The 9,670-nt window shown below is 39.0% G+C and overlaps 1 protein-coding gene and 1 long non-coding RNA gene across 2 annotated transcripts in view; both read left to right on the forward strand.

Annotated features, from left to right (window-relative positions):
• xkr6a (XK, Kell blood group complex subunit-related family, member 6a) overlaps positions 1-9,670 on the forward strand; it is a 517,053-nt gene that overhangs the window by 66,265 nt on the left and 441,118 nt on the right. The gene's annotated exons all lie outside the window — the stretch shown is intronic.
• On the forward strand, positions 1,973-6,484 carry LOC122543650. Its single transcript, XR_006310120.1, has 2 exons — positions 1,973-3,463; positions 4,669-6,484. It is a non-coding gene; the product is annotated as an uncharacterized LOC122543650 (long non-coding RNA).

The raw sequence follows: 9,670 nt of genomic DNA on the forward strand, positions 1-9,670 counted from the left end.
CTTATTTAATCTAATTTAACTTAAGATTTAACTCTTCATTTAACTTCACTATACCTTAGCTTTAACTTAATTCACATTTAACCCTAACTCTTACTTTAAGTTTGTCTTGAATTAACTACAACCATGATTCAAATGAAGGGGCCAACTTTGTTCTTCATGTGGAGCTTGCCTTGTAATTCTTTGTTCTCTCTGAAGGTTCCTACAAGGCATGTACTTTTGAAATGTTTTGGAGGTTTCTCCTCAGAAAATTTTTTGTTCTTTTAACTTAGCTGAAAATATGCTCCGTTTCCAGAAGGATCTCTGGCACTCAGACAATGAATTGATCAAAGCCTGATCATATTGTTCAATTCCAGCAATGGAGTTTGAGTAAATGTTTGGGAGCCATAAGTTTTGACATTCCATATTGCATATAAGGTAGGCTGGTGCTAATATGCTTCAACATATCATGGCACTCGCCTTAATTGATCGACACAGGAAGTGACAGGTCATGGCAGAGTTTAAGCTAGCTGGATCAAATTTCCCAGCATGCTTGACTGTAGCTCTTAACCAGTCCTGTAATTATTTCTGCTGCTGGCCACCTGACCACAAGCTGTTAACAAACAGCTATGAAGATTGTTTGGCCTCAAAACTGAGGCCCAGAATTGTAGGCTGGCTATTGTATGCTGATCATTCATCTGTGCACAGTGGGAATGGCATTTAACCTTGAAATTGTGCACTAATTATCCCCATGTGAGAACAGCACTTTGTTATCCCACACAAAGTGTGTCCTACTCCAGCAAGGTTCAGAGCAAAGGCAGCTCATTGTTTGAATTAGTTTGACACTTGTTTTGGTTACTTTCATACTATTGACGTAAGTGTGGTAGCTCAGAAGGAAGGGAAATCTCATTTTGGTAAAATTCCTCAGAAGCACTTAGTGCTTACTTTCTGTCCAATGTGTATAATCCCATTGTGATCATATTGGTAGCGCCATCTTTGTAACAGGCATCTGTCACTGCTGCTGCTTTGCTGGGCAGTGGCATAGTGCTGTTCCTGCACGTGCAATAAACAGTGGTATTGATGATAAACTCAGCCAAATCAAAATCAGTTCTGCTTTCATGTTTGCAATGTTCACTAAAATATGGCAGAATGGTAATGAAATAATTGCATTCTTCTGAGGAATTTTGAACAAGAATAAAACCGAAAGAGATGAAGGTGTTTCTTGTTTCACTTCCTCAAACCCCTAACATATTTCAATGTTTTCTATTGTTCTCTGTTGTGCTTTTTGTGTTGATCAGCTGACGTTTGTTAATGAGACCTGGTTTGCAAATTATGTAACATTTCTGACACCCCCTAGATGCCTCAAAATAATTTACAGCCAATACATTTTAAACTGTCTAGTTATTGGTTTATTTATTGTCATGGAGGAGAAAGTGAGGGCTGTAGATGCTGGAGATCAGAACTGAAAATGTGTTGCTGGAAAAGCGCAGCAGGTCAGGCAGCATCCAAGAAACAGGAGAATCGACGTTTTGGGCATAAGCCCTTCTTCAGGAATGAGGAAAGTGTGTCCAGCAGGCTAAGATAAAAGGTAGGGAGGAGGGACTTGGGGGAGGGGCTTTGGAAATGCGATAGGTGGAGGGAGGTCAAGGTGAGGGTGATAGGCCGGAGTGGGGTGGGGGCGGAGAGGTCAGGAAGATGATTGCAGGTTAGGAAGGCGGTCTGAGTTCGAGGGAGCAGAAGATGAGGCGCTTTTCCTCCAACCGTCGTGTTGCCATGGTCTGGCGATGGAGGAGTCCAAGGACCTGCATGTCCTTGGTGGAGTGGGGCAGAAGATGAGGCGCTCTTCCATCAACCGTCGTGTTGCCATGGTCTGGCGATGGAGGAGTCCAAGGACCTGCATGTCCTTGGTGGAGTGGGGCAGAAGATGAGGCGCTCTTCCACCAGCCGTCGTGTTGCCATGGTCTGGTGATGGCGATTTATTGTCATGTGTATGTTGCAACAAAATACAGTGAGAAGTGTTGCATAGTGTTGCACCATTCTCCAGTGCCATCTTAAAATATAGAAAAATAAACCAGAATATAGTCGGAAAGCGAAAAAATAAAGAAAAATGTTCAATTTTATTGTCCTCCTTGCCAAATGCTCTGCCTGGGCCTGGTGGCCAGACACAAGTCCCCTTCATCACGTCGCTGCCACTGGAACAAAAGTCTGCCACTTTTCAGTAGCAACTGTCCTCCAACAACGACTTCACCATTGAATCCTTTTCCGGCCTTGCCAATGCAGATGGCACCAGATACCATACCAAACTTGACTCTGTTGCTGCTGTAAATCCATTTCATGCCCACTTTGTTGATGCAGTCGTTGCTGATGCCACCAGGTTTTGTACTCGACCCAAACTTGCCTCCGCCACCTCCATGAATCCCAGCTTGATGCAGGTATCGCTGGGAGCCCAGACTCATTTCCATCTCGGCAGCAATGAGTCAGCGGTAGGCACACCTCATCAGAAACTGCCAGGATCCCAAACTATCCTCCGCTGCCTCCACAAATCTGCACTGCTCTGCCTATTTGCCGATGCCAATGGATGCCTTTGCTGCATTGATGCTGAGAGAATGTTTCTTGATGGAGATTCCTTTCACTGTGAAGAAGGAGTCCTTCATGTTGCAGAGCCAAGGCCAGGGCCAGATCCTGATCACACCAAACTGGCAGACACTCACTCCCATTAACAGTGAGATCACATCAGAGGTTCCCCCCACTCTCCCGCGTTCTCTCCCGATCTCTCTCTCTCTCTTCCTGTCTTGCTCAGCTCCTGCTAAAGTGTCCTGGACTACTTGAAGCATAGCCCAGAAATTGAATCTCAGATTATTATCCTGTATGGGGATTATTGTTGCTTTTGGTAGTTATTTTGAATAGCCTTGGATCTCTCAGGAGTTAGCTATTTTGATGAAAGGTACAGTGTTAATTTAATATCAATGTATTCAGTTGGGATGTTGAGGAATATATGTTACATTTTACACTTATGTATGACACATTTTATGCATTTCCCTGAAATTAGAAGAGCACTTCTTTCCTCAAATATGGTGGTCTTTGCACTTACAAGTGTGATTCTTTTTATTAACAATAAAGCTGATGAGCAGAATGTTGTCAGAAGTTGCTTGGATGCAAATTCAAAATTTTGTGTTGCTCATTTGGTTAGTTTTTGACAATGATATTTGTAAGTTTTACAGGGTTGCTTATGAAGCAGGAAGTGTAGTAAATTCAAAACTATTATTACAGATGTTGCTGTATTTTTAAGAGATGCTACCAATTATCATGGTTCATCAATTATTTTTCTGTGGCAGTTGATCGGAGAAATGAAGGCAGCGATATAATGATCAGTGTCTCTAGTCTAAAAGAAGCTGAAGTCAGTCTCTGGAATGCCCAACGGGAAGAGATGAACACTACATAATGAATGGTAATAGAGAAGACACTAAGTAAAAGAAGAGGCCATTAGGTGATATTTTTCTCTGGCAACTTCACAACTTTGTGCTTGGCTTTTCCAATTTCTCATTAAAATACTGTATTGTTATTGCTAGTATACTGGACATCAATTTGAAGCATAAACCAGAAGTTGAATCTCAGATCTTCTTCTCCTGTATAGATTATTGTTGTCTTGAGTAGTTATTTTGCCAGTAGACCATTGAGGAAGTTCTCCATTCTCTACAACCTTACAGTCACCTAAAGTTGTCCAGTAAACCACACCTGTCATGTTAATTTTAATGAATTTTAAATTTCAACCAGTGACTTTCTGAATGGCCTTGGATATCTCTGGAGTCATGTTAGCTTTTTCAGGTGGAAGCTACAATCTTAATTTGGTAAGATGTATTTGGTTGGGATGTTAAGGCTGAACACACACTTTAAGAAAGCTGAATTAACCACTGTGGTGGCAAGTTCATTTATGCAGCACTATGTGGATTCTGGGTTTGCATAACACTTTCTGATGAGTCTTGTTCTTATTTGCGATATTTTATAGGTGGTAAAGTATCACATCCTACATGGGTTGGTACATCAATCACTTTGTTTCAGCAGCACTTACAATGTTGCCAACCACATATCAGCTAATCACAATACAGTCATGATTTTGAGGCTGGAGAGCTTGCATGGTTTTTTCTAACCAGTTGCTTGGTGTCTGGAGGTTGAAAGAGGAGGGAGATATGAATCTGGTAGTTGGCAACGTTTCATTGAAAGTTAACTATTATAATACCTTTTAATATTAATGTGGGGTAGCAATGTAATTAAATTGCTTAACATTGGAAAACTTTTTAAAAGTAGATTATTTTTATCTCTTCTGTTTACAGTTGATCACTAAATTTATTTAAAATGGGCCTTTGAAACCAGTGAGACCTTGAATTTTGGAATGAAAGTTGAAGGTAGAGGTTTCTGTTTATTAATGTGGCCACATTGACAGCATAGAACAGATTTAGTTGACCAAAACTAGGGAAAGTGGTTGTGGATATATTCTGATAGTGATATTTTTCACTTTTGAGCATGTATTTTTGTGAGTTGCTTCCTTCAAGAAACATTGTGTAAATTAAGTATTTTCACTCATACATCTTAGTTTTAACATTATTTTTGTTTTAATTTGTCTTTTTTTAAATGTTTCCAATGCTGATTTCATTTTAATTAATGTTTTTGTTTTTTCCTTTTCTCTCCTTTCAGGTTTTACAGAGTTTCACTGATGTCCACTCATAAGAACATGGTCACCATTTTTGTATTAAAAATAGAAGTATTACAGGTTTTGCAAGAAGTTCAATGGAAAATGAGTTAAATAGGTGCTTGACTTCTGTAGTTATAATTGAGGGTGTAAATAATTACCATTCAGAAGTTGGAAGTATTTCACTTTCTACAAGTAAAAGATCGAATGTTCCATAAATGTGACAAATTGCCTTTATCTATTAGCATTGTGTACTGACATTAGATTAGATTCCCTACAGTGTGGAAACAGGCCTTTCGGCCCAACAAGTCCACACCGACCCTCCGAAGAGTAACCCACCCCCTTATGACTAATGCTCCTGACAACTATGGTCAATTTACCATGGCCAATTCACCTGACCTGCACATCTTTGTGACTGTGGGAGGAAACCGGAGCACCCGGAGGAAACCCATGCAGACACTGGGAGAATGTGCAAATTCCATGCAGACAGTCGTCCGAGGCTGGACTCGAACCTGGGACCCTGGCACTGTGAGGCAGCAGTGCTAGCCACTGTGACACCCCCATTATTCATTTGTCCATTTTAGAATTTTCATGTTGATGACTTGTATTTTTCAGCTGTATTGTGCAAATTTTAAATCAGTTGCCAAAATTGAAGAGAACAGTTAACAAGTTGCCAAAAATAGCCTAAATTTAAGATCTCTAGAACTTGGTATTGCATAGAAATTTGATCATTTCATAGGATTTTGATCTTTTCTGTTCCTTTTTTTAACTGTTTGCAGTTCTATAGATCAAGCAAACAGGACAGTTAATTAGAAGATGTGTTTTCTTTTGGAAGGAATTTTAGAAGGCAGTTGAGTCATTTTCTTTCAAATGAAAACATGGCAGTCAGATGGATTTCTACCCATTTGCAGCACCACTGAGGGAGAACCTATCCACACGTGACCCAAATTGCCATGATGTCAGTTGAAATACCTTCTTCCATAAAGAGATCTTGATTGATTTTAAAGCTTGGAAAAATTAATTTGAGAGAAAGTATCACCTGTGACCCTTTCTTAGTTGTATAAACATCATATAGAGAAAAGTATGTTAATATGTGAAGTTGTATAAAAATTGACTTGACTGTTGTAAAGTTATGACTGCTTAAAAAATCTTTTGTATATTATAGTTATCTTGGATGTCATCAAGTTGTACATATTTTAGCGCAACTTTACGAAGTAATCTGCCTATTGGCCATAATGGTCTGAAAATGTCTGATCTCAGAACCTTGCATTCTGAAGGCTTGTGTGGCACAGTGTTAGTGTCCTAACCACTTGGTCAAGTGGCCTTTGTTCAAGTCCACCTACCCCAGTGATATGTCATTTTATATCAGAACAGATAGATTAAAAATACACACAGAAATCATCTGTATCATTTAATAGTCATCTATATCACTTGTTTCAAAACAAAGCTTGAACAGTTTGACTTTTCTGAGTTTGATCATCTGTTTGTAAAAGAAGAAAGATCTGTACAAGATTTGCTAATTCCTAGATATTTTGACAATTGGTGTAATTATAAGATTAAAATATTGAAGATATTCAACTTTGACCATCCAATGGTATGCAATGGTAGCCACTTTTGAAAATAAGTTATCTGTTGCTGTCCAAATGTAAAACTTAATAGCATGTTTTCAAAGTTGACAGTTTCAAGAAAAAAAATGAGTAAATTCAATTTTGGATTGTCAGTTGGTCAAGGATAGAACATTGGAGCCTACTAATCACTTAAAATGTTATTATTTATAATGACACACATTGCACTTTCAATAAAATAAAATACTTTATTTCTGCTCCTATCTCATGTCCATTCCTTGAATGCAATTATCACCCAATTGATAGAAGATTAACAGATTATGTACTCCAATTTTTTTTTTCTTCCAGCTTTTCCCATGTTTTCTGGGTTTGTTATAATTCTGACCTTAGAGTCAACTTGTTGGATTTGGCAACTGTTTTTACAGTTGAATGCCCTTCCTACTTTCCATATATCCTGTGCTGGTAACCATAGTTTTTTTGAAACGCAGTTGCTCATGCTCTCAACTCCTGCCATAAGCATATTGGAAGACTTTCCAGATTGATGTTTAACTTGTTTGTTTGTGTTGTGACACACCTTCCATAGCCATCAAGATTTGAAGAGGGACTTGAATGTGGACTTTCTGGCCCAGTGGTAGGGATGCATCCTGTGTGCCTCAAAGCCTTTTGTAATAATTTTATTTTTACTTTTTCTGTGCAGTCTCTGCCTCTTAATAGAATCATAGCTGATCTTCCACATTAACACTATCTTCCCATCCAATCCTGTATCCTTTGGTTCCATCAGTATCCAAAAATTCATCAGTCTCTGTCAGACTGTTTTGCAGCCATGGGGATAGAGAATTCCTCAGAGCTACTGCACTTCGAGTGAAGGATCTTTTTGTGTTTGTCTTAACTGGCCAATCTCCTCGTTTGAGATGGTTATCCTTATTTTTATTAGTTTCACAATCTCCTCATTAAGTCACTTGTTCCTTTTAGCAGGATTTTTAACTGCCGATAAGAAGGTGGGCAAATTGTTTTCACAGCTTTAAGGCTTTTGCTTTGTGTGATCATTTTGTCACCTGATGACATCATTGGCTGACAAATTCCAAGTGCATGACAATCAACTACACACCAACTCATTCCGAAGACAGTATGTGTCTATCTTGAAGTCAAGGATAAGCAGCACCTCACTGAACTGGAGGTTATGAACCCAATGAGAAAATACTCCTGGTGCCTTTGACATTTCTGACACCATCTATTCCAAGTGAAACAGTTCTGAGAAAATTGATGTTTCTCCTGCAGTCAGTTTATGTCCAAAGTATTGGTTCTGGTTTAATTTATGTCTGCGGAGAGCACATTGTCAGCGAGAAACATTGGCTTTTATTTAGGGGATGTAATCCTGTCCAACTGGGTAACTTGCAAATTGATAGATTTCCCAAACATAAGTGCCTTTATTGTCTTCCATGTCCAGTTTCATTTGATTATTTCATGGAAGTGTTTACTTAGCAGCATAGGTATCTCACCAGAAACGACATCAATTTCTAAATGTTTTCTCCAGCTACTTTGCACAAATTTTCTTTTCATTTTTATATTCTTTACCTTTGGATCGATCATCAATGTTTAATTAAAATAACATTTTAACCAATCTACTATATTGCACACTGCTGCTTGTCTTCTGATTCTGCTTGTCTCTGCCGTTCTGTTTGGAAATTTATGCTTACAATTCTTTTACTCGTGGTTTCTGCTCTTTTTCTATTTGATCTTTGAATCAATATGAATGTTAGGCTAGCTGATTCACAGTTTCCTAGACTTGTTCTACTTGTAACATTCTGGCATGTTTGTTTTTCTAATTACATTTATATATGTAATAGTTACTGTGATTTTCTTCCTGAGCTTTGACATGTATAGATGAACTTTATCTCAAGTTTGACCAGTTTAACAATTAGTTTTCCCAACATCCTTTTTATCTTAAATATACTTGCATCTGTTTTCATATGAAAGAGCTGCAAACTCAACTGCCTGATTCTCTGCTCTCACTGACCTTCACATCCAGTCTTCTCCTCTGAGACATTCATCCAACTTCCTCTTTGTTCTTTTCATGTGATCCAATATTGTACTCACACTTGCCTTTACATTCTGGCTCATTAACAATTGTTACAATTTTCAGTATTTCTCTTTATGATATTGCAGTACTCTTGAGGAAGAGTAATAGAGGCTTCATTATGATTCCTGAAGAAGGGCTCATGCCCGAAACGTCGATTCTCCTGCTCCTTGGATGCTGCCTGACCTGCGCTTTTCCAGCAACACATTTTCAGCTTCATTATGGATGATTGAATTGACATTAGCACAGACATTAAAAAAACACTTTGGTAGCATTTCACTCTCCTATTTAAAAAAATGTCACAATGCTTAGCAATAGGTTTTACTTTTTGCCTTGTTCAAGCAGCTGTATAAATGTCAAGGGCTTTGTCTTCAAGTTATGCCGTTAGCCTCTCTGCTTCAGCATTCTCTCCTGTTTGGGAGTTTTGAGAAGATTTGTAGCTCAGGTTGAGGTTCTGGATATAATTTCGCTTGCTGAGCTGGAAGGTTAGTTTTCAGACGTTTCGTCACCATACTAGGTAACATCAGTGAGGCAAAAGTGAGGACTGCAGATGCTGGAGATTAGAGTCGAGAGTGTGGTGCTAGAAAAGCACAGAAGGTCAGGCAGCATCTGAGCAGGAAAACTGATGTTTCAGGCAAAAGCCCTTCATCAGAAATGAGTGATGGTAGCACTGGGGAAGCACTGATGATATGACCCGCTTTCTATTTGTGAAGGAAACCTAAACACAAATAGAAAGCGGGTCATAATACCAGTGCTTCATTGGAGGCTCACTGATGTTACCTAGTATGGTGACAAAACGAACCTTGCAGCTCAGTGAGCAATCTTATATTCATATTCTCTCCTGTGTTTTGTGCTTTTCATTTAAAAACCTCATTTTTTTCCTCTGCGTTTTCTTTTCTCTCTTAACCTTTGTACCCAGTGATAACTTCAGTCATTTCAATCTAAAGTACTTGTCACAGTTTTCTTTTTAGACATTTTACCAATTACACTACAGCAGTTGCTCCACTGTCAACTTAATCACCTCCTCATATTTGTTTTTGATGACTTAGTTCCCTGTAGTATAATCACTGACTTATAGAGTCATAGAGATGTACAGCATGGAAACAAACTCTTCGGTCCAACCCGTCCATGCCAACCAGATATCCCAACCCAATCTAGTCCCACCTGCCTGCACCCGGCTCATATCCCTCCAAACCCTTCCTATTCATATACCCATCCAAATGCCTCTTAAATGCTGCAATTGTACCAGCGTACACCACATCCTGTGGCAGCTCATTCCATTCACGTACCACCCTCTGCGTGAAAATGTTGCCCCTTAGGCCTCTTTTATATCTTTCCCCTCTCACCCTAAACCTATGCCCTCTA

The sequence above is a fragment of the Chiloscyllium plagiosum genome, chromosome 3 (genome assembly GCF_004010195.1).
Source record: "Chiloscyllium plagiosum isolate BGI_BamShark_2017 chromosome 3, ASM401019v2, whole genome shotgun sequence".
Taxonomy (NCBI): Eukaryota; Metazoa; Chordata; class Chondrichthyes; order Orectolobiformes; family Hemiscylliidae; genus Chiloscyllium; species Chiloscyllium plagiosum.